Genomic DNA, 24,956 nt, shown 5'->3' on the forward strand with positions numbered 1-24,956 from the left:
GATATCCATGGAAATAGGTTGCATTGTATTTGATTTTCCAGATTACATGTATGTTTGGAAACACATCATTTCTTTTTCTATCCCTGGATAAAACGAGAAATTCATGGTTGATTTTGTGATTTTATTTCAGGTGCTTTTTCTTAGCCTTGCTAAAGATGAAGAAATATGATTTTCTTTCTTTTTCTTTTATAGCTTTATACAAAAGTAAATGCCTTCCTATTGTTTAGTATAAAGTAAAATACTTCAAACATGAAGCTTGAAATGTGAATACTTAAACATTTTTTAATGTCCTTCTTTTAGAATTCTATTTTTTTCACTTTTGAGAAAATAGAGTGCTGGGAGATTTTCTTTGACATTTTCTACTGGAAGGTAGTATTTAAAAGAGTGCCATCTGACAAGGACTGTCAGTATTCTAGATACAAATGATAGGCTTGGGAAGTTTGAAAATTATGTCAGTTTTTTAAGTACTTTAGGATTATCTAAAGAAGGAAACTTTAAAAATTTTATATGCTTCTATTTTTTTTAAAAGCTGGTCTATTTCCCCCTTATTTTTCAGCAAGGATAATGCTGGTAATGTTAAACATTACATAAACGGTCAACATCAACACTGTGAAAGGCAGAATTGGAGGACTTTATTTCTAATTTTATCCTTAGGTTGCACCATGCTACTTACTCTGCATGTTAATTAAGTTTCTGTCCCATTTGTAAGTTTATTGATTTTTCCAAAGTACCTTGGAAATTTTCTTAGTGTTTTAGATACACTTTAATATTAAAGATATTTTATTTATGTAGAGAAAAGTTCTCACTTTGTAGTTCAGTCTGGCAAAGTGCTGCTATGTGCTCTGTAGCCATTTTATCTTCATATCTATCTTAGGCCCGTCCTGATTGACTTAATTTAGTCTTCATTTGTATACGCACCCACATACACACTGTGTACTGTTTGCTGTGTAACAGTTTAATCATCTGCTATCTCAGTTTGTTTTAGATACAGCTCACCTCCTTGTTTAGAGCTTGACTCACATGACATTTTTTTTCTTTTTGTTTTTTGACACAGGGTTTCTCTGTGTAGCCTTGGTCATCCTGGACTCACTGTGTAGACCAGGCTGATCTCAAACTCACAGCGATCCACCTGCCTCTGCCTCCCGAGTGCCGGGATTAAAGGTGTGCGCCACCACGCCCGGTGACTCACATGATTTTTTTCCTTGCACTTTATTATGAAAAAATGTTTCTCATTTAATTTTCCCTGATACATAGAGATGTGACTGGAACAGTTCAGCACATATTGCATATTTACTGCATGCCATCTGCAGTTTGTCATTTGTATTTTATTGCACTTGTTTATCACTTTCATGTTTGGTCTCCATTTATTACTTTGTTTGTTTGTTTATCTATTTATTTACCATTGGGTTCATCTTAAAGTAAGTTTCAGATGTCAGGATACTTCCCCCTAAGTTTCCGGGGTTTAACAGTTATGAGGTTTTTTGTTGTTGTTGTTGTTTGTGTTCTAAATTTGCTTACACTAGAATTTTGAGTAAGTGAAATCATGTGTGTGACTGATTCTCTTAAAATAAGACTTCTTCTTTTGTCTCCTCTTCTTCATTTCTTTTTCTCCTTCTATTCCCCTCCTTTGGAATAGACTTTTGTTATGTAGCCCTGGTTGGGTTGGAAGTCTCTTTGCGCACCCTGCTGACCTTGAACTCACAGAGATCTACCTGCTTGTGCCTCTTGAGTGCTGGTGTGACAGCCATGCACTGGCTGCTCAGTTTGTTTTTGAGATAGATCATTATTGTTACATGTGTCGTTTGATTCTGTTTTTATTGCTGATTAGTATGGCTTTTTTGTTTGTTGGTTGGTTTGGTTTGGTGTTTTGTTTTGCTTTTTGGTTTTTGAGACAAGGTCTCTCTGTGTAGCCCTGGCTGTCCTGGCTGTCCTCAAACTCACAGAGATCTGACTGCCTCTGTCTACTGAGTGCGGAGAGTAAAGGCGTTGCACCACCACATCTGGCATTTGTATGGCATTTTTATCTGAATAGTTTATCTGTTCTTTATTCATTAGTATTGGCAGTTAGGTGACTTTGCTTTGACTCTTTTCTGTCTTGTAGGTTTTCTGACCTCTGTACTAATGAAAACTCCCAATTGAATATGCATAGAACTTTAAATTAAATTACAATTTTTATCAACAGTTCTAGATGAAAGGTGTTTATAAGTAATCTCATTTGTCTCTTCAAAATTTAAATAGCCAAAATTCTCACAGAGAAGGTAGAAGTGCTATTCACCTTGGTTTGATTGGTCTACATTGTATGCGTGTATTGAATTGTCAGATTTTACTATTCCCCATATTTACATTTTGCATCCTTTAAAAAGAGTAGCCCAAATCTCTTTGTGTTCGAGCCCAAGGTTTTAAATAATATGACACATAGATATAAAACAGATTGAATGTTGAGAAGACAGAGCCTAGTTCGTAAGGAGCTTGCCAAGCAAACATGAACAAATGAGTGCGGATGTGTGTCTAGAATTCAAGGACCACGTATCGCGTAGCCCAGTGCTCTGACAGTAAGATGTAGACAGCAGAATTCCTGACCATAGCGGGACAGCTTCTCATATTTGCTGTGGTATACGTGCACTTGCACTTATACACATGTAAAGTACATACATACACACATACATGTATACATACACACTTTAGAAAAAAAATCCCTAAAATGTAATTATCTAATTAATGATTCATATATTATTCTCATAAAACAGTGTTAATGATTCTTATCGTCAAAATAATCTTGAGGCATCACGATATTGTAAAAACATCTGTGGATACTATCATATTAGCTCACTCATCTACAATGTACCCTGACTCAGTGTATAAAATAACAGCTTCTGGTATACTGAAAGCTGGCATCGCTTTATGTGGAATAACTGTTCTTATTAAGGATGGTCTGATGTCTCGGAGTCCACAAATATTCACTCGTGCTTCATGGATACTCTCTCCAACCACTTCCTGGCAAACCCACTTGCCACACAGGGAAAGAGTTGGTCAGCAATGGCATTTGCTTCTCTGAGCAGAATGATTTTCCTTGTTTCTACACACTGAATTCTCTGTTCTTGGGGATGGTTTTATGTTAGCAAAGTGGAGATATTACAGTTGTGCTACGATTAATCCACAATTGGGGGTTTCATGCTTGGCTCTGAATAATCCTGTAATGAAACTTGTTATTAGTGGTGTGTGTGTGTGTGTGTGCGTGTGTACACATGTTTGTGTGCGTGTGTACATGCGTGCATGTATGTGTGTGTGTTTTACTCCATTGTAATTGTAGTTTTATAAGTGGAATAGCTTAAAATAAGAAAAATGTCCGTTCAGTAAATGTTCTTTTCCCTTGCGCCAGTTGCTGTGTGTGAACACAACACGTCTATGGAAAAGTACCCCGAGAACCAATTTAAAGGGAGAGTGGTTTATTTTGGCTCTGTCCAGGGTGGCTTCATCACTGTGAGAGTTTTATAAGATGTGCTGTAAGGGTGGAATAGAGGAAAGTGTTCTGAGAAACCAGCAAGCAGAGATAGAGACAGATTCAGAGGGAGCTAGAGGTGTGAGAGAGCGAGGGAGACAGTGAGAAGAGGACACTTAGGAGAGATCTCTTTTAAGAGCACACCAGCTCCAGTGAGGCCCCACATCTTCCTACTTTGCACCACCTATCAATGATGCCAATAAACTCTTAATCCATTAGAAGGCAGCCCACAGATTAAGACAGAGCTCCCATGATTCCTTCATTATCCAGAAGTCTCAGTTTTGAACACTGCGTTAAGGATCAAGCCTTTAACAGACACCGAGGGCCAGCGAGTTGCGTTTTATATCCAAGCCATGTCATTTTACTAGGCACTCACTGTTCTAAGGTTCTGTATAGTTTTGTATAGGTGTCGGATCGCAATAAAGTCATTGTAAATGCAGACTTGAGAATCGTGTGGGTTTTGGGAGGGGGACAGATCTGCAATGGTAGAAGAGAGAACCATTTTTTTACACACATACTCATTTTATAAACATATAAATGTTAATATTACTTTGAGTATGAATAATATGCCAATATATGATCATGAGGATTCATGTAAGAAAAGTCAATAGTTGCTAAAGTTATTAACAAAAGCTTATCCAGACTTTGTAGAGAGACACTAAACTTGATAGCTGATTCCTCCCCCACCCCATTTTGCTGTATTCTACAAAGCAAGGGGTAAAGTCTCTCTTAAAGGGATTTTTAAAGACAGATACTAAGGTAAAGCCTAATACTCCATTTTGTCACAAGTAGGGCGAGAGTCTCAGTACTAAAGTGATTAAGAGAACCATCAACCACAGTGCTGAACCACAAACTGGTCCCCTGATTCCCATTTAAATGACCCCCCCACCTTTTCCTCTTTGGTTCCACCAAAAAGCTCGCTGAGCATACAGTGGTTTTATTTTATTTATTTATTTTTAAAGATTATTTAATTTTGCTTGTGTGAGTATCTTGCCAGCATGCATATGCACATGTTCCACATATGTGCATGGTCTCTGTGGAGTTAGAAGTGGGTGTCGGGTTCCCTGGGCCTGGGGTTACAGATGGTTATGAGCTGCCATGTAGTGACTGGGAACCAAACCCCGGTCTTCTGCAAGAGCATCAAGCGATTGTACCCGCTGCGTCAGCTCTCCATGCCCTTACACAGTAATGCTGAGAATGGATAGATTTAGACCCAGTAACTGATAAGAATGAGCACAGTATCTCACTGCTGCTAAAATTAACACCACAAGACCACTTTATGAGTTTAGAAATCACCTTAGACTGAGTGGGTTGCAGAGAATAGATCTCTTTATTGCATATGTCTGGCTTCCAAGTTGAAGACATTTAAGATTCTTCAAGGTGAGGCAAAAATTCAAAGGTTTGTCAATTTAATACAAAAAGCTTTTATGCTTCTGAAGTGTCAGACCTGTAATTTAATTGAGTTAAATTGAATTTTGTACCTGTGTATTACACGAGATAATATTGAGCCTATTTTGTTTTCGTGTGTGTGTGTGTGTGTGTGTGTGTGTGTGTGTGTGTGTGTGTGTGTGTTTCCGAGATACGGTTTCTCTGTGCAGCCTTGGCTGTCCTGGACTCGCTTTGTAGACCAGGCTGGCCTCGAACTCACAGAGATCCACCTGCCTCTGCCTCCTGAGTGCTGGGATTATAGGCATGTGCCACCACCGCCTAGCCAGAATCGTTATTTAAAACTTTTTCTATGTAGTCTTAGTCTTTATATGGTAACTTTACTATATTACTTTTTAAATTAGTCTTTGAAAAGCACCTTAGGGTGTCCACCTTAGGGTGTCCACTGTGAAACGGCTCCCCTGGGAATAAGTTCCTAACCTGCGCTGGTTAGATTCCTTCGGTCCTCTTCTGCTGATTTCATCAGATGCCTTCTTTTTAGATCCTGGACTAACATCAAGTGAGGTCATTTCAGTCTTAAACATAGCCCATAAATGATATGTTCAAACTTTTCCTATAAGTTTAATGGTGGAATCTAAGAAGCTATACCTAAAGTGATTACTAGATAAATGAAAACAGGGGTAAGAATAGCAAATCACTGACATTTGAGAGACAGCTTTTTAAAGAGTAGGAGTCTGTGTAAAAGGCTGTATTCCTACCAGTACTCAGGAATCCAAGGCAGAAGGATTGTGTGTTCTAGGTCAGCCTAGGTTACATAAACTTTTAAACCAAGAACATTGTTATGAGCATTACCATGCACATAAAGCTACAAGCATACTTTTATGCATTTGTGTACATTTAAATTTTTATGTACTTAGTGTCTTATTAGCTTCATTAAAGCCCTTTAAATGATTTACTTGATAATTTTCATGTGTATGAATTTTTTCCTCCCTTTATATATGTATGCCACATGTATGCAATGCCTGAAGAGGCCAGTAGAGGGCATCAGATTCCCCTGGAACTGGACATATAGAGGGTTGTGAGCTGCCAAGTGGGTACCCAGATATTCTTGTAAGAACAGCCAGTGCTCTTGACTCTGGAGCCAGATCTCCCCATCCTACCACTAACAGATAAAATGTAATTATTATTATTTTACAAAGAAGACATTAAATGCCAAAGGAAAAACAAATAACTCAAATTCTCAACTGTCAGGTCCAGGTGTCGTCAATACCTCCCTGAAAACTCAGAGGAGGAAGATTCACATTACTAGCAGTGCGCTGACCCCCTTTACTGGTTAGGTCAGCAGCTAGGCATGCCTGTACTCTTCTACACCACCACCTCTTTCTTTGGCATTCTGAGCCAGGGTTTCTGTTGTAGCCCTGGCTGTCCTGGGACTAACTCTAGACTAGGCTGGCCTGGAACTCAGAGAACCACCTGCTTCTGCCTCCTGAGTGCTTAGATTACAGGCATGTGGCACCAGCATCTGGCAGCCTGTACACTTCCAAGGTTTGACTCATCAACCAACACAGAGCTGCTTAGTGCTTTTTTTTCTGAACCTTGGACCCTTACCTTCCCTAGTTCCTCAAATTTGAAGAGGCTGATACTGGAGGATTCTGAGTTTATGACTAGCCTGAGCTAATAGCATGATTTCCACATAAAGCAAAACAAAAATTAACTTCCCCCAAGAAGCTAACCAATTTCATCTATCTATCTATCTATCTATCTATCTATCTATCTATCTATCTATCTATCTTGTTTATTGAGACAAGGTTTCTCTGTATAACCCTGGCTGTCCTGGAACTCATTCTGTAGACCAGGCTGGCCTGGAACTCAGAGATCTATCTGCCTGCCTCTGCCTCCTGAGTGCTGAGATTAAAAGCATGTGCTACCACCACCTGGCCAATTTCCCTATTTCTTTTTCCAAAAATAGAATAGGTTTAACTTAATAGTGGTATTGGGTCTTCAAAGACCATACTTAAGCCCTATGGCACAATTGATCCATATATAAAGTCTATGTGTGATTATACCCTGTATGCAGAATGTAAGAAATGCATAAAAAGTCTTCTATCTCAAGTAGAAGGAATGCATGTTAGTATCAGTAGCATAAAATTATTTTTTAGTTGCTTTAAAAAAGTTTGTTGGTGTGTGTGTGTGTGTGTGTGTGTGTGTGTGTGTGTGTGTGTGTGTTTTGCCTGCATATATGTTGGTGTACCACATGCATCCCTGGTGCTTGTAGAGGCCAGAGAGGGTATCCTCTCCTAGAAACTGGTATTACAGATGGTTGTAAACTACCATGTGGTTGCTGGGATTTGAACCCAGGTCTTTTGGAAGAACAGCTAGTGCTCTTAACTGCTGAACTATCTCTCTAGCCCCATAAAATTAACTGCATGAGAATTTTTCAGTTAATGAACCTTGCATTTTCTTCAAGTAGCATGCTATCTAGGATAACAAACCAAGTGCATTCTCCCTTCTCTCACGTTTTCCCAAGAGATGGAATATCATAGTCATCAGCATTATCATCATCAGTAGCATTATTACTGAACTAATGATCATACAGTCTTTAGTTACACAGAAATAATGATTAATCAAAACATTACAAAACTAAACTCCTAATAAAATTCAAAATATATATGTGCTAATAATCTTACCATGACACTCCCCCGAGGCCAGTACACACTTGCTTCATGTTAAAACATAAAGCACTCCTTAGCCATCTCCCCATGGGAACTTTTGAGTATACTGCTACTTGGATGTCTTAATTATCTGGACTTATTCTCAAAAAAATCAAGAGATTATGCCTCCTGAAATGGCATCTCATTTAGAAATAACGAAAACACTGCTAGTCTGAAAGTTAATGAATTTTCATTTTGTGTCTTCTTCGAAATGGAATGTTACACATGTATACCGTCTGTGTTATTTTGAGTCAGTTAAACATTGGGATTATAAAGAGGATAAACCGAGTTTGTGTGCCTTTGGAACCCTCTAACTCCCAGTAGACTGAAACTTGAAGCTTGTTTCATTATCACTTTATTTTTTGGTGCTGGCTCCCTCTGTAGAACTCAATTAAGACTGCAGCACAATTTTTTTTTCAACAATGTAACAAAGCAAATTAAGATACTATGTAGACTAGGAACTTTTCCTTGATGTTGTAACATCGGTGTTACATTTTGACCATGGGACTATGGAACCATCTCCAATTCCTTTTTTTTTTTTTTTTTTTTTAAAGCAGGTAACCCTTAACAGTTAAAAATCGTTGTTGCAGTTCTGGAGGTAAGTTGTAGTTGAGATTATTTATTGACAGTAAGAAAGTGCTTCTTTTAAAAAACTACTCAAACAGACTTTATAGCGTGATTGGCCTCTGTGTCATGTTTCTTTCTATGTGAGTTGCTTGCAAAGAAAACAATTATCTGGGCTGGGGAGTCGCCTAGGTTAGTAGAATGCTTGCGTAGCATGTTTGAAGCCCTTACGCTTGATCCCAGAACCTTCTAAAACAGGGCACGGTGAATGAATGTTGGAGTTACAGGCACGTCACTGCACCCACTTGCCGTTTACATGGCTTGTGAGCATCTAAACTCATGTCCGCATGTCCAGTCCCGTGTACTTTATCTCCTGAGCCTTCTCCCTGATCGTGAAGTGTCTAACAGTGTAAAGTGAATGGTTCTTATCCTGTCAAAGTATTCACCAGGTATTGTTTAATGCCTAATGTAAACTCCCCATTTTCATCAGAGTAATGAAAATGTTCCTCACATTCCTACCTATTTTCAGGTAAAGACAATATCGAGTACCACTCTTTTAATTTTATCAGCAACTCTCCTGGGGCATAAAAATTAACAAGGATTTTTCCTTTCGGTGCCAGAGATCCCACCCGTGCCTCACACACCAGGGATCCCACCTGTGCCTCACACACCAGGGATTCCACCCGTGCCTCACACACCAGGGATCCCACCTGTGCCTCACACACCAGGGATCCCACCCGTGCCTCACACACCAGGGATCCGACCTGTGCCTCACACACCAGAGATCCCACCTGTGCCTCACACACCAGGGATCCCACCTGTGCCTCACACACCAGGGATCCCACCCGTGCCTCACACACCAGGGATCCCACCCATGCCTCACACACCAGGGATCCCACCCATGCCTCACACACCAGGGATCCCACCTGTGCCTCACACACCAGGGATCCCGCTCGTTCCTCACACACCAGAGATCCCACCTGTGCCTCACACACCAGGGATCCTGCCTGTGCCTCACACACCAGGGATCCCACCTGTGCCTAACGGGATCCCACCCATGCCTCACACACCAGGGATCCCACCCATGCCTCACACACCAGGGATCCCACCTGTGCCTCACACACCAGGGATCCCACCCGTGCCTCACACACCAGGGATCCCACCTGTGCCTCACACACCAGGGATCCCGCCCGTTCCTCACACACCAGAGATCCCACCTGTGCCTCACAGACCAGAAATCCCACCCATGCCTCACACACCAGGGATCCCACCTGTGCCTCACACACCAGGGATCCTGTGCCTCACACACCGGGGATCCCACCCATGCCTCACACACCAGGGATCCCACCCGTGCCTCACACACCAGGGATCCCACCCGTGCCTCACACACCAGGGATCCCACCTGTGCCTCACACACCAGGGATCCCACCTGTGCCTCACACACCAGGGATCCCACCCGTGCCTCACACACCAGTGATCCTGCCCGTTCCTCACAGACCAGAGATCCCACCTGTGCCTCACACACCAGGGATCCCACCCATGCCTCACACACCAGGGATCCCACCCGTGCCTCACACACCAGGGATCCCACCTGTGCCTCACACACCAGGGATCCTGTGCCTCACACACCAGGGATCCCACCCGTGTCTCACACACCAGGGATCTCACCCATGCCTCACACACCAGGGATCCCACCTGTGCCTCACATACCAGGGATCCCACCTGTGCCTCACACACCAGAGATCCCACCCGTGCCTCACACACCAGGGATCCCACCCGTGCCTCACACACCAGGGATCCCGCCGGTTCCTCACACACCAGAGATCCCACCCGTGCCTCACACACCAGAAATCCCACCCATGCCTCACACACCAGGGATCCCACCTGGGCCTCACACACCAGGGATCCCACCTGGGCCTCACACACCAGGGATCCTGTGCCTCACACACCATGGATCCCATCCGTGCCTCACACACCAGGGATCCCACCCGTGCCTCACACACCAGGGATCCCACCTGTGCCTCACACACCAGGGATCTCACCTGTGCCTCACACACCAGGGATCCACCCGTGCCTCACACACCAGGGATCCTGTCCTGTGCCTCACACATACTGGGCAGTTGCCTACCTATCTGATTGTGCTCAGTGCCTTTGCCATTTCACGTAACTTATTCATTTCTCAGTATGTGCTTATGAAAACATTTCAACTTTGAATTTCTCTCTCTCTCTTATTTTTTTTTAAAGGAATGTTCTTTATTTTCTGATCATAATTTTCAGGTTGATAAGGCACTTTTGATGTAGACTTCCTAGTGAGTTAGTATTATGTTCCTTTTTGTGGTGACCACTAGTAGCATTTTCTCATTTAATGGGGGCCTCACAGGCAGGGGTTTTCAAGAGCACTGTGTGAGTCATTCCTGCCTTGAGAGCAGTTGCAAATTTCTCCTCCTTTGCTCCTTCATCATTATTAGCTTTGTACTCCTTTAAAAAATTGTCCCTATATGTTATATCCTCTAAAAATATTTTATTTAACTTTAATCTATGTACATTGATGTGAGGGTGTCAGATCTTGGAGTTACGGACAGTTGTGAACTGCCATGTGGGTGTTGAGAATTGAACCCAGGTCCTTTGGAAGAGCAGGCAATGCTCTTAACCACTGAGCCACCTACCTCTCCAGCCCCTGATCTACCCTTTTAAATTAGAATTTTATTTTTATTTTATGTCCTTTGGTTTTTGCCTGCATGTATATCTGTTGAATCCTCTGAATCCTCTGAAACTGGAGTTGCAGGCAGTTGTGGGCTGCTGGGTGGGTTTCGGGAAATGAACCCTGGTCCTCTGGGAGAACAGCCAGTGCTCTTTACTCCTGAGCCATCTCCCCAGCCCCAGCTTGTCAGTTGTCTAACTCCTTCCCATGTGCATTATTTACATTTGGCATGTTATAGTGTCTTTGTGATTTTTGGGGGCCTTGTAATTTCCTTTTTTAGTTTCAAAATTCTTAAGCTGGGCATAATGGCACATGCTTTGTTCGCAGCACTCAGGAGACGGAAGTGGGCTGATCTCTGTGAGTTCCAGGCCAGCCTGGTCTACACAGTGAGTTCCAGTATAGCTAGAGCTACATAGTCAGACCCTGTCTTGAAAAGTTACATACGTATGTACACACACACACACACACACACACACACAAATAAATAAATCCAAATCTTTTCCTGAAAACTTTGTTTTTGAGACACGGTCTCACTCTGTGTCCCTGGCTTACCTAGAATTCACAAAGGTAGGCCCACCGCTCTTCCTGCATAGTGCTAGAATCACACCCAGTCTGTCAGGGTTCTTGATTGCCCTAATCTGTGACCAGATTTTACATTAGAAGAACTACATTGTCCTGTAATTCTGCTTCCTTCCATCTGTAGGTTAGGAGCTAGCCAAAGGTAAAGTTTCTTCTGTCTTTGTTATTTTAGGGCCTGGCAGTTTTCCAAATGTATTTTAGGCACTGGTATACTTTTATTTTTATGCTTACTTATTTACTTACTGGTGGTTGGGCCTCATTGTATGTCCCTGGCAAGAACTCGGTATATAGACCAGATAGATGGTCCTTAAACTCAACTGCCTGGCTCAGGATATTTTTTAATGAGTAAATATCATGCCAGAGTAAATATATCTGTTCTTCATCCTTTCATGATTCTTTCCTAAAATGCTGTTCTGCTTAGTCAGTAACGAACATTCTGTATGCTTTGCACCCCCTACCTCCATTGTCTGCCTCGCTAAAACATGAATTTGTCCTACGCTTGACTATAGTACTAAAAAGCTGGAAGGGCTGCACGTGGCTCACCATGCCTAGCACTTGTCAGGCCAAGGCAGGGAGATTGCTTTGAGTTCGATGCCAGCCTGAGACAAACACCAGTATCCAATGTCAAGCGTGGTTTGTTCGTTGTCACTAATTACGACCTTGCCTTCTTTAGGGACAGCCTCTGCAGTCAGCCGTCTTCTACCCATCCCCAACACTTCTATCTGAAAGCTCCCCATTCAGCCCTAGTAAATTTGCTTCTACTGTCCTGCAGCTTTTCTGGGGGTCTCCTATAGTGACTGACTTTCTTACAACTAGTGACTAACCACACCCAGTTATGCTGGTTGTGCAGCATAGTTTTGTCCATTGCATTTTGCTGCTTGAATCCCTCGATGCTTATGGATTATGGGATAAGTATTCCTTGAAACGAAAGTTAAATTTTAAGAAAATTATATTCTATCGTTTGTGGGAATTTTAGAAAAATGACAATTTTTAAGGCATAACCCAAAGGATACATACATACAATATATGTGAATATGTATGTATGTGTGTATATGTCTACATTTATAGGTAGATTTGTTCAGACAATTTAATATAAATCTGATGTCTTTGTAGTAAAGATTATAGAAAAGTAGTGAAGATTTCAGTGTATAATTTCACCCTCTGAAACTAGAGCTGTTGCTCAGTGTGTAACACTTGGTTAGCGTGTGCATGGCCCTGACTTTGATAGTGTGTGCTGTTGCTCAGTGTGTAACACTTGGTTAGCGTGTGCACAGCCCTGACTTTGATAGTGTGTGCTGTTGCTCAGTGTGTAACACTTGGTTAGCGTGTGCATGGCCCTGGCTTTGATAGTGTGTGCTGTTGCTCAGTGTGTAACACTTGGTTAGCGTGTGCACGGCCCTGACTTTGATAGTGTGTGCTGTTGCTCAGTGTGTAACACTCGGTTAGCATGCGCATGGCTAACGTGTGTCTTTACATAATTATATCCACAGAGATGTACAGACGTGTGTCTTTACATAATCACATACACAGAGCTGTACAGATGTGTGTACACATGGATGTATTTATTTGTAGCTCTAGGCTGTATTGACAATGCATTAAGAAATGAAAGTAAAGCAACTTTCTTTTGGATTAGTCTGACTGAGAGTGAGCTCAAATTTGTATTCTCTGCTGGTGTCTTCCATCCTACTCTGAGAAAGGACTTTGCTCTACTTAGTGAACAGCACAGAAAACACAAGGTGGTTAGGAATGAGATCAGGGATTCTTTACAGAAACTTTTAACAGAGTTTCACCAGGGAATTCTTTATGGACCCCAGTGGACCCAGAACAGCACTAGGCCCCCCGCCCCCACACACAGATGTTATCTATATTGATATCTGCATGCTGCCTTCAGCAACCAAGGGATATTTGTTGTTTAAGATTGCTGTTCACCTGTTGCTGCTTTCACCAGCGGATTACCATGGCACACTTACATACATACATTATTTGGTATCAAGGGCGGGAAGAGTATGGAACTCGAGATCAAAGCATAGATTGTGAAAGTTGTTTAAATTGGAGATCCAAGGCATTGTAGGGTTGGTGACACTGTTTTTCTTAAAAGCAGGTTAAACAGCAGGGTAGCAGGTTAAATACATAGTCTTAAGTGATCTCAAAGTATTTTATTAGCTTGACTGCAAGTTTGGGGTCAAGAGGTGCTTCCCATTATAGTGAGCACTCAGAGCCCCACTGTGATAGGAGTGCACTCTACCCCTGGGCTGCCGCAGTTTGCTCTGTATTCTGGAGGCTGCTTTTAATCCATCCTTTCCGTCTCTGTTTCCCCTTCATTTTTTTTAGACAGCTACTATACAAAATTATGGTTCCAGGTATGTTTATAATGTATTTCTTTCTTACTATATGTGGTGCCAAGGAAACCAGAGCTGGACATTGATTAAACAATCAAAACTGAGGCTAGAGAGATACCTCAGTGGTTAAGAGTATTTGCTCCTCTTGCAGAGGAGCACCCAGGTTCACTTTCCAGAACCCACCTGTTGACTTAGGACTGTCTGTAATGCCCTCTGCAGGCAACAGGCACACATGCACTACACATGCTTATATGCATACAAAGCATGGATATAAAATAAAATATTATTTATTTATATTATTCTGGTACTCTTGCAATGAGAGAAAAGTGAACTAAGTATAGCGCTGGGCTCAAGTCTGAATACAGTTGAAGAGCAAGCTTAGAAGTATGAAATGACTTTTTTTTTTTTTTTAGACAGGCTTTCTCTGTGTAGCCTTGGCTGTTCTGGACTGCTTTGTAGAATCTGCCTGCCTCTGCCTCCAGAATGCTGGAGTTAAAGGCATGCACTATCACACCTGGGTGAAATTACTTTAAAAATTTTTTTTTTATTTAGTCACTTTACAGACTTATCCCAGACCCCTCCCTCTTCTCTTAGTCCCACCCTCACACCTCCTCCCTTCCATTCTCCCCTCTCCTCCTCAGAGAAGGGGAGGTCCCTAAGGGGTACTCACCTACCCTCGAACCTCAAGTCACAGCTGGACTAAGCGCATCTCCCACTAAGACCAGACAAGGCAGCCCAGCTAGGGGAAAGGGATCCAAAGGCAGGCAACAGAGTCAGAGACAGCCCCTGCTACCTTTAGGGGAATCCACATGACAACCAGGCTTTTACATCTTTTACATATATGTAGGGGTCTAGGTCCAGCACTTGCATGCTCTTTGGTTGGTGGTTCAGTCTCTGTGAGCCCCACAGGCGTTCTTGTGGTGTCCTTGACCCCCTCCAGCTCCTTCAACCCTTCCTCCCAAGTAGAAGTTGGGAATTACTAAGAGACAACATGAGAGGTAAGGAAGACGTGATGGCAGCCAGTGGATTTGATGGCTTCTACCTGAAGACAGCCTTGAATGGTGGCTGGAAGTGAGGAAACTCATCTGCTAATGAGGGTAGAATTCTTCTTGTGAGGACAAGGTCCAAGGACTAGTTACAAGGACCCGTCAGATACTATCTAGATTAGAGTTTTCTTAAGGAATATCTTGACTGACTAGCTAATATGTATTTTTTTTATAACCATAGAGCAGAGACCCAGAAATCTGTTTTTTAGAAACCCTGCAGATGATTTTGGTGCATGCTAAGATTTGAGAACTTGTTGGTGCCAAAAATAGAACACTAAGATGGTAACTGTGAAATTCCACCATATATCCCAAAGACAAATCTGAACAATTACAACTGAATTAAGTGTTAGTCAATTTTCTCTATAAGATACTGTCTATACCCTATATATAAGACTTTGCTATGGGGAATTATTTAATTCTAATGAGTCTTCCTTGTTGTGGCCCCAGAAGTCAGCATCTAGAAGTCTAAGTTTTCTCAGGTAGGAGTTTCCAGTACCATATCAACAATAACTAAGACTTGGCTACCAGCTAGCTGAGGGCCCTGGGAGAAAATGTGAACGAGCGAGGATTGTTCTTAATTTCTTACAAGTTGGAAGTAGAGTTCTATTTCTCTACCCTTCCCCTCCCCTCTTTCCTTCTCTTCTTCTTTTTCTTTCTTTTTTGATTCTTCCAATAAATCAGTTTGCTTTTTACTTGTGTCTTCTCTCAGGTATACAGAGCAGGTACCTTTCTTCCTCTATAAGTTTTGGTCCTAGATTTACTCTAATATGCTTGCTTAATTATCATTGCTTCTTTTGCTTTAAAGCTTCAATTTTTTTCAAAAAAACTTCTCTTGAATTTATTCACATTTTAGTATAAGGAGCAGAGATGAAATTTATTTTAATCTTTTGTGTTAAGGTAAAAGTCAGTGATCAGAACTTTTAAAAACCATATAAAATATAAATTGATGTTTATTTCTTTCACATGAAGAAAATGGGAAAGTTAATAAGAAAATTGTGCTGTCTGGAAGGTTCCCAATGGAAAACAAAACAACTATACTAAACATGATTAAATCAATAGTTGCTGGAAGTACATAATTTTACATAGTTAAAAGTATTTCTAGAGCCAGGCATGATGTAATCTCAGCACTCGGGAGGCAGAGGCAGGTGGATCTCTATGAGTTTGAGGCCAGCCTGGTCTACAGAGCTAGTTCCAGGACAGCCAAGACTACACAGAGAAACCCTATCTTGAAAAAAAAAAAAAAAAAAAGCAAACAAACAAACAATAAAAGATTTCTAGTGCTCTGGGAAGATGGCTGAGTGGGAACAGTGTCAGTGCAAGTGTGAGGACCTGGGTTTGTGTCCCTAATGCTCATTTAAAAGCCAGGCAGCACACATGAGTAACCCCAGCACTGGAGGTGGGGTGAGATAGGAGGGCTTACATGGTTGTGCACACCCACATTTAGCATACACACATCTTTTTTTTTTTTTAAGAGGTGTAGGGAATATGGCATGCTTTGTTTACCATTGGTGCTTTGATCCTGCTTCATTATTACCTGTAAAGGCAGATATAAAATGTACCAAATTAAATAACTGCTTTGATTTTTATTTTGTTTCCCATCCCCTCATACTCCTCTCTGTAGGCTGCGTGGCTATTTTAGCTCATGACCTCATTTGTGTTCTGGCCATTATCCAGTACATGGTGGGTATCCAGAAAGCTTTCCTGTTAGGGACGCTTCAGGCCAGCCTCAAAATGTTCAGTTTAGGCATACTTTATGTTCATAAATATAGCATATAACATAATTTATAAATATATTTATAACTATAACTTATATACAAATATATATATATAACTTAAGTAATCAATACCACTGCCTTTTGTGAAAAGGATTGCTCATATTTTATTTACTTTATTAAATTGTATAAATTTAATTTTATGTTAAAGTTGGTACTTAAAAAATATCAAAGAGTACAGACTAAGTTCTGAGGTGATTTTTAGTCTTAGTGACATTATAACAGCGCCATTTAATTTCTCAACTGTTAAAGCAATGCCACAATCTTCGTTCAGTTTTCAAGTGTAGTTTTGCTTGCTAACTTTATTACATTTCATTTTTCATTTATAATATTCTATTTTTTTTTCCTGTTGCACAGTTTTGTTTTAAGAAATGCTTATAAGGTCAATATGGAAAATTATGTTAAAATAAAGGTGATAGCCACCAGATGGTGCTGTTTCACCTGCTTATTCTATGACATGATTCATAAGTGTATAATTTCAAAGTGTGGAAGATCTAGAATTGTTTGGATGTACTATTTTGGGGCCATAGATGAATTGTGTGGAAGGAAGTGCTCAAATATAAAATTGAGCTCATTTCTCATGTTAAACAGTAGTTAACGTGTTAGAGATTCTCCTTGTTTGAAACAGTGTTCCTGATACTTGTTTTGACTGCAAAGAAGCTTAAGCAAACTCTCTTCTCTCCCTCTCTCTCTACCTCCCCCTCACTTCCTCCCCCTCCCCCCTCCTTCCCTCCCTCCCTCCCCCCTCCCTCCCTCCCTCAGCCCCTCTCTGTGTGGTGTGCACATAGACATACAGGGTCTCAGTGTGTAGCCCAGGTTGGCCTTAGACCCTCTTCTCTTCTTGTCTCCTGCTACCCAGAGAAATTTGTTTTGAGGAGCTGGAGGTTAACCCCAGGCCACCACACTCTACCACTGGGCTCTGCCCCTGTCCCAAGAAACAACTGCCTTTTTTTCCTCCTTTTTAAAAAGAATTTTGAATTGTTTTATGTCTATGGGTGTCTTGCCTGTATGTGTGTCTGTACCACATATGAGGCAATCTGGCTATAGGAGATGGTTTTAGGATTTAAAGCAGACATGGTGGTACATGTCTGTAAGCTTTGTGCTTAGGAGGGTAAAGCAGGTGGATTGTTCCCAGGAGAGGGGTGGGGAAGGGAAGGAGGGAGAGAGGCATCCACAGTGTTTGCCCACGTGTGTATGCACATGTGCAGAGGACAGAGGAGAACAGCTAATGTTTTCTACCAATCACTACATCTCATTCCCACAGTGCATTACTTCTCCTTGAACCTGGGGCTAGGCTGTGAGCCAGAAAGCCCAGTGATCCTTCTGTTTCTATCTTCCTTTTCCTCAACCTCAAGGATTACAAGCCTAGGCACAGTCACACCTGGCCATTTACAGAGGTGCTGGGGAGTCAAACGCAGGCTTCTCATCCTGTGCAGCCAGCCTTCTTATTCGCTGAGCCATCTTCCCAGGCATATTCAAAACGTTTTCATGCCCCCATCAATCTATATTTGTGTCTGGAGAGAGTGAAACATAAATGCAGGTGCCATTGGAAATGTTATCTGTGTCAGCTATTTTATTGGAAGGTATGAAATCAAGCTTTCTTACGTTTCAGTATCGAGTCAGTAAATGTTCTTGTATTCCTTTTGCCTTTGAATAGGGATGATATGACTGTAATCTTTATATCAATCAGTGAGGCGAGGAGCTGCTTCATCCGAACTAGTTTTAATGTGTTGTCCTTTTTTGTTTTGCTTTGTTTTGTTTAAAGCCTTTTTGAAGCTTTAAGTTTGGAGCCCTCATATGTCTCTCCTAGAAGAACGTGAAGAATTAAACTCCAAGCTTCCTTTCCTTTGTCAGCCCTGCTGTGCATCAGCAGAAGGCTTGCCTGTTTTCCTCGTGCAGATAACTAAGCACTTATGTCAGGTGCTATGGTGAAAAGAGATTATGTAACTCTTTCCTTTGGTTGAGATTTACATAGTGACAACAAGTAGCCTGTACTTTTAAATTTTTTACTTTTCTGAAATCTGCTAATATTATGATTTGTAGTGCCTGGGTTCAGGATGGGGGTGGGTGGGAGTTAGGACCTGTGTGTGCTAGGTAATCGCTCCATCACAGAGATACTTTCCCTGATTGCAAATGGCTTCATATAGATACTTTAAAAGCAGTACGTCACTGGAAATTTTGGAATCAAAGTAATGTTAATAAATTCATTTCTCAGGGGTTCTAAGTATTAACCAGGCTATTGATTCTTGTTAGAATTGTTGGTAAGTGGATGAATCAAGAATTTTTGACTTGTTGGGCTATTGGTACTTTAAAATTCTCTTGGTATATGTCTGGGAAAATTGTTAAAATAAATAATTTTTTACTATGCGTTGAAAAGGTTTTGCTAATTGCTTCTATTTTAAATTTTGCTGGTCAATAAAGCTGAGACTTTTTCTATCTCTTTCCTTTTCTGATTATTCTTTTTCACTATCCTGGAAGGGGTACACTTTTTGTTTGTGCTGTCACCAGCTATTTGAAGAGGTAAAGATTGGTAGCAGATAATTGGGAGAGAAGAGAGGGATAAACACAGTCACACATTTTGTGTTTTTAAAAGATTTATTTATTTTACTTTATGCATATGAGTGTTTTTCTTACATGTATTCCTGTGTGCCTGGTGCATGTAGCAATGGGAAGAGGACCTCAGACCCCTCAGGAACGATTAGGGACAATTATGAGCCACCATCTGGTGATAGGAAATGAACCCAGGTCCTCTGTGAGAGCAACCAATCAGATAAGAACCATTCTTCAGCCCCTACTTTGTGTTTCTTGTGACTACTCTTTTTCTGTTTATTTTCCATGTCTTCCAATAAAGTACACTATGCCCTGGACAATATTTGTGAATTATCCTTCATTTCTTGCTGTTTTTACTAGAAGGATCTTTTGCCGTACAGTAGCTAAAATGATGACTGCATTAACACATTTTAATTTGAGGGGGGGTTAATGATTTGGCTTTTACTTTTATTTTTGCGTACTAGCAGAAAATATATAGTTTTATTGTTAGTTTACTTATTTTAATAAAGTCTATAGAGCAGACACTCTCAAACACTAGAAATATGTGGATTATGACAACATCATAGGCCTTATTTTCATTTAAGTATTTGTGTATCATTATGTTTGCTCCTATGTCTTTCTTCTCTCTTCCTCTTCTGTATTTCTTCCCCCATCTCACATATTGTGCCACTGTCTACTTATATGATCGTGTAATGATTATGTTGGAAATACTGATGTACACCCAAAGTGCAAAAATATGGCACCAGTTTGGTATTCAGTCTGTCGGTCATTCGCTGCCATGGGATGAGATTACTTCTGTGGTAGAATTATGTAGACTATTCTGTGAGAGCAGTGCATTTTCCTTCACCTGTGAGGGAAACAAGAGGTCAGAGAGATGCGTTCAGGTAGATTTGAAGGATGACTAATAATTATTGTTTGTAAGTGGACCAATGTGAGTTATTCCGGTAGCCTAAGTAGAAGGATATTTGTGACTACAGAGATGCCTGCATGTCAAGGTGTCTTGGAGAAGAGTGAGCTACTCTGTGGTTGGACAGAATACATTGTATGCCGTGGTGTGAGGAGTGAGACGCTAAACAAGTAGGTTAGGGTCAGAGTGTGGCAGAGTTTTACACAGAAGCTAAAAGTGTTGTGGTTTTTATGAGAGGTGGTTGGGACCTATGAAACATTTTAAAGCAGCAAACAGACTTAGTCTGCATTTTATGTACTGATAGTCAATAGAATACAGTTTGAAGCAGAATTGAGGGCGGAGGCAAATGAACTATTTTGAAAGATTTTCCTAAGACACATAAATGCAGTAATATGGGGCTTATAATAAGGTAGTAGCAGTGGTTGAGTGGGCAGTGCACATGTGCTATCCCAGTGAGGCAGGAGGATTGCCAAGGGTTTGAGGCTAACCTGGGCTAAGGATAGTTCTAGGCCAGTTACAAGCAAAAGCCTGTCTCTAAAAAGAAAAGAGAAGAAACCAGCAGAACCAACTAGAAGCATCAGCACCACAGCTAAGTTCAGCAGCAGAATTGTCAGGATATATTACTGATGAGAAGAGCACAGGAAGGGAGGAACTGATGCTACAGTCTTCAAATGGAAAGGCAGCATGGCTTGAGGGATGGGGTTCGGGTTTGTAATAGTTGGTTTGCAGTTATCAACCTAATGGAATATTGGAAGTGTTAAGCCATACATGGAAGAAAATTACCTAAGAAAGGAAATAAAAGCCGGGAGGGTAGAGTTAATACTTTTTTTTTTTTTTTCATTTGAAAACCTAAATGCTACAACTAATGCAAAGTTCTAATCCTTGGAATTTAAATACAGTAGAGGCTAACACGACTTATTTACAACTTCCTACAAAGCTTAGGTGGAATGCCGAACATTTCACCTTCATTGTTTCATGTACTTCTCAGCAGCGTGAGAAGCACATGAGTATTCTACTACTGTCTAGAGTGTCAGGAGAGGACATGTTGACCAAGATCATACAAGTAAGTGGTGGATGCTTAAACTTTGGTCAGTATAACTTTAAAACCTAGGCTTTTAGCCATTACTCTGTCTGTCTGTCTTGTAGAATGAAAGAGCTGTAATGGGTCTAAATACCACATCCAGCCTTGCTCTATAATCAAACATATGTCATAGCTAAAACACATATAATTAATGTCAAGATTAGGTATCTAATTTCCTTAATAAAAAGCTTAATAAAAAAAATCATTCATTACTGTGTTCTTGTGGTAGAGTCTTCTTTTTAAAAAAGTGTGTGTGTGTGTGTGTGTGTGTGTGTGTGTGTGTACATTTATCCCACTGTCACAGAACGAGCAAATTCTCATTAGTTTAGACTAATAATTATCCCATTTCCTTTTAGTCGTGTTTACATATGGATTCATATCTGACCAGTAATCGACATAGGACTGGTTAGAGAGAGGAGGAACTTTGATGAACGATCCTGGGAAATTTTCACTCCCTTGTCTAGGTCTTTTCAGTTTGATGGGTGTTTACAGTCAGGGGTGCTGTTTTGTTAATGTTTTTGAAAATTGTTCCAGATAAAACCAAAACATTGATGGCAGTTAAAATGGAAGGTTGGCAAGGTATTAGATTCTTAATGGTCTTTTGAGCTGCCTAATTACCATATCTTAGAGCTGTTCTGCCTCAGGGCTACCTAAGTCGTTCCTGAAATTAAAGGAAGTTGTGCTGGGAATTCAGCTCAGTGGAATGGAGTGCCGTGTGTGTGTGTGTGTGTGTGTGTGTGTGTGTGTGTGTGTGTGTGTGTGTGTGTATGTTACATGTATCATATCCTAACTCTGATAATGATAGCACTAAACAAATTTCAGATGAACATAACTTATGAGTACTAAATTAAATCTTTGGTAAGGTGTTATGAAAAGATTAAGGCCACATTAAGAAATTAATATGCTGTGACCATGCAGATATTTTAACAATAGTTTAAAAATGGCTCTGTAATAAAAGTCTTTTTACCTAGTTTACTTTGTTTAGAGACCCAAGGAGGGACTTTCACCTTCATAGCTGATCAAAGTGGTTCTGACAAAAGCTCAGCACTTATTCTGACTGAAGCAACTTTTAAGAGAATAGCTTGAGACCACAGAATACTTTCTAATATGATAAATACAGTTACATTGTGCTGAGGAGGTTACTCAGTGGGTGAACACTTGATTTGCACGCCCGAGGGCCTGAGCACTCGCACAAGCCAAACAGCATTGAGAGACAGGCTGATTCTAAGTTTTGGGCCAACTGGCCAAAACTGCAAGCTTCGTGCACAGTGAGACTGTGTGAAGGCAATAGGACAAGCTCTAGAGGAAGAAAGCTCGCTTGCTGTTCTGGCTGCACACACTTCCTGCTCTGGTGTCCACATGTGCTGGCGGGGTTTGTACACCACACACATTCGCTTTCTCGTTTACCTGCCTCAGTTTTAAAGCCAGCTTCTCACTCATGAGTAAACGGTGGTATTCTTAAGGTCAGCAATAAAGTACAGTTGTACCGTTTACACAAACACTTAACACCACTAGAGGTTAAGTTCAATGAGATTTGGCGAAATAAGCAAATAAGAAACTGCAGATGACATAATCATGTATTTGAAAATTTTTTTATAGAATCAAAACTACAAATAACACAAGAATTCAGCAGGAATACATGCACAATGTCAGCGGTTGAGTAATTGAACGCTTGAAAACCACATTTACAAAGTGAGAAAGAGATGATAAAATACTAAATGAAGCTCACGAGCTACTACTCAAAAAGCTAATAGAAAAAACCCTGTACAAACATGCACAAGAGACAACAGATTTGAACAAAAGAGTAGGTGTGGTTACAATCTGTCATAATAATATTTTAAAAGTTACTATTGGATTTCCTTTCACTTTAATCACAGATTTTTATTACATTTTACCCATGATGTTTTGTAGAATTGGCCATTAGGCTTTACTGTATAAAGCAGTGATTCTAGGCTGTTACTTGTTTTGGTAACATCCTAATTTTGAAATGTTAATCCTTTAAATGTCTTCTGGATTTACAAAATAGTGAGTTTCACCATGACGCTTTTATTAGTGCATAGCATAGCCTTTCATTTTCTCTCCTTCCAGGAGTTCTCTTCCTCTTCCCTTAATAGTCCTATTAGTTAATTAACATATGCATGCGTGTATTTATTTATTTAGCAGTATTGGGGAATGAACCTCCGGCCTTAAACAGGCTAGGTAAATACTTAACTGTGGATCCATGTCCCCACCCTCTTTTTGCTTCCTGTCTGAGACCTTGTTACCAAGACTAACCCTAAACTCCCTGTAGCTCAGGCAGGATTTGAACTTGCACTCTCCCTGCCTGGGTTTCTTATGAGGAATGGCAGGCTTGCACCACTGGCCCAGCCTTAGTAGTTTCCCTTCTACTTGCCACACACACATACATACTTACTTTAAGAAAAACAATCCCAATTCTACATAGTAATTGTCTTTCTGAATCTGGCTTACTTTACTTAGCCTGATTGCAAATGATAAGATTTTTCTTTTCCATGGCTGAGTGAATTGCCACTGTATGTATGTATGTATGTATGTATGTATGTATGTATGTATACATACACACACACACCATATTTTCTTTGTCTACTCGTCTGCTGATAACCATCTAGACTGAGTCCCTGCATTGTCTTATTGCAAATAGTGCTGTAATAAACACTGCTGTGTAGTATGCTGGCTTAGATTTCTCTTGGCATATATCTGGGATTAGTATAGCCAGATCCCAAGAAGTTTTTTGAAGAACCTCTGTACTGATTTCAGCAGTGACTGTACTAATTATACCATTGTGCATATCAGCAGCGCGTAAGCCCCACCCCCTCCTTAATCTGTTGATGATAGCCATCCTGAAATTGGGACTGAATCTCAGTGTAGTTTTGATTTGTATTTCCCTAATGACTAAGGATAGTGAGCCCCCATTTTTTTTTTTTTTTTTTTTTTTTTTTTACATTTATTGGCTGTTTTTACTTCCTTTGAGAACTGTTGAATTTGTTTTGACCATTTCCTACCTGTACAATTTGGGCTTTTTTTGTTTAACTTTTTTGAATTCTTAATTACCCCAAAGATTAGTTCCGCTGTCCACTGCATGCCATGTTGTTTTATTACTAGTACAAGATCATCCAGAACATTCTTTCTGCCTGCTGAGATGACTGGCAGAATTTGAGATAGTGACTGCTCCACCATCGTCTTGGGTCCTGAAGTAAGTGATGAAGCAGAGCCCTGGGATGCCCTGTTGTTGGCAGCTGCTGAGAGTGTGAAGATCTTCTAGATAAATGTTACTGAAGCCTGTCTCCCCCTTTCCATTGCAACCTTTCTGTCTGAACAGTTTTAGCTTGTAAACAAAGTTAATTTAGGAGAGCTCTCTGTGGAAATACCACAGATTATACAATTTTTTTTTCTATTTGATATAGAGAAATTAAAGCCATCACAATTCAGGAAAACATTAACATAAAATTTTTTCGTAATTAATGTAAACTATGAAATGAGTTATTGCAACTAAGAAACTCATTTTCAAAGATGTTAAAACTACCATGTCTTTTGTTTGTTACTATAAATGCAGCAATTCTGACATTAAAACTGGGTAAAAAATTTTACTTTAATAACCATATGAGGAATCTAAGTGATTCCATTGCACTTTAATATCCAAAATTCTAAAGTTATCTTTATGTACATTTCAAAATTACCTATTTAAAAAATATCAGTTACTAAAGCAGTATGTAAGTTGACATTAATCTAGCAGATTCTTAAAATTTATTTTAGAGGTCTTTTTCTTACTGTAGACTTTTATATGATAGTTTAACTTTATAACT

The 24,956-nt window shown here is 40.4% G+C and overlaps 1 protein-coding gene across 3 annotated transcripts in view; it reads left to right on the forward strand.

Annotated features, from left to right (window-relative positions):
• Adk (adenosine kinase) overlaps nucleotides 1–24,956 on the forward strand; it is a 397,266-nt gene that overhangs the window by 57,376 nt on the left and 314,934 nt on the right. The gene's annotated exons all lie outside the window — the stretch shown is intronic.

The sequence above is a fragment of the Acomys russatus genome, chromosome 3 (assembly GCF_903995435.1).
Source record: "Acomys russatus chromosome 3, mAcoRus1.1, whole genome shotgun sequence".
Classification (NCBI taxonomy): domain Eukaryota; kingdom Metazoa; phylum Chordata; class Mammalia; order Rodentia; family Muridae; genus Acomys; species Acomys russatus.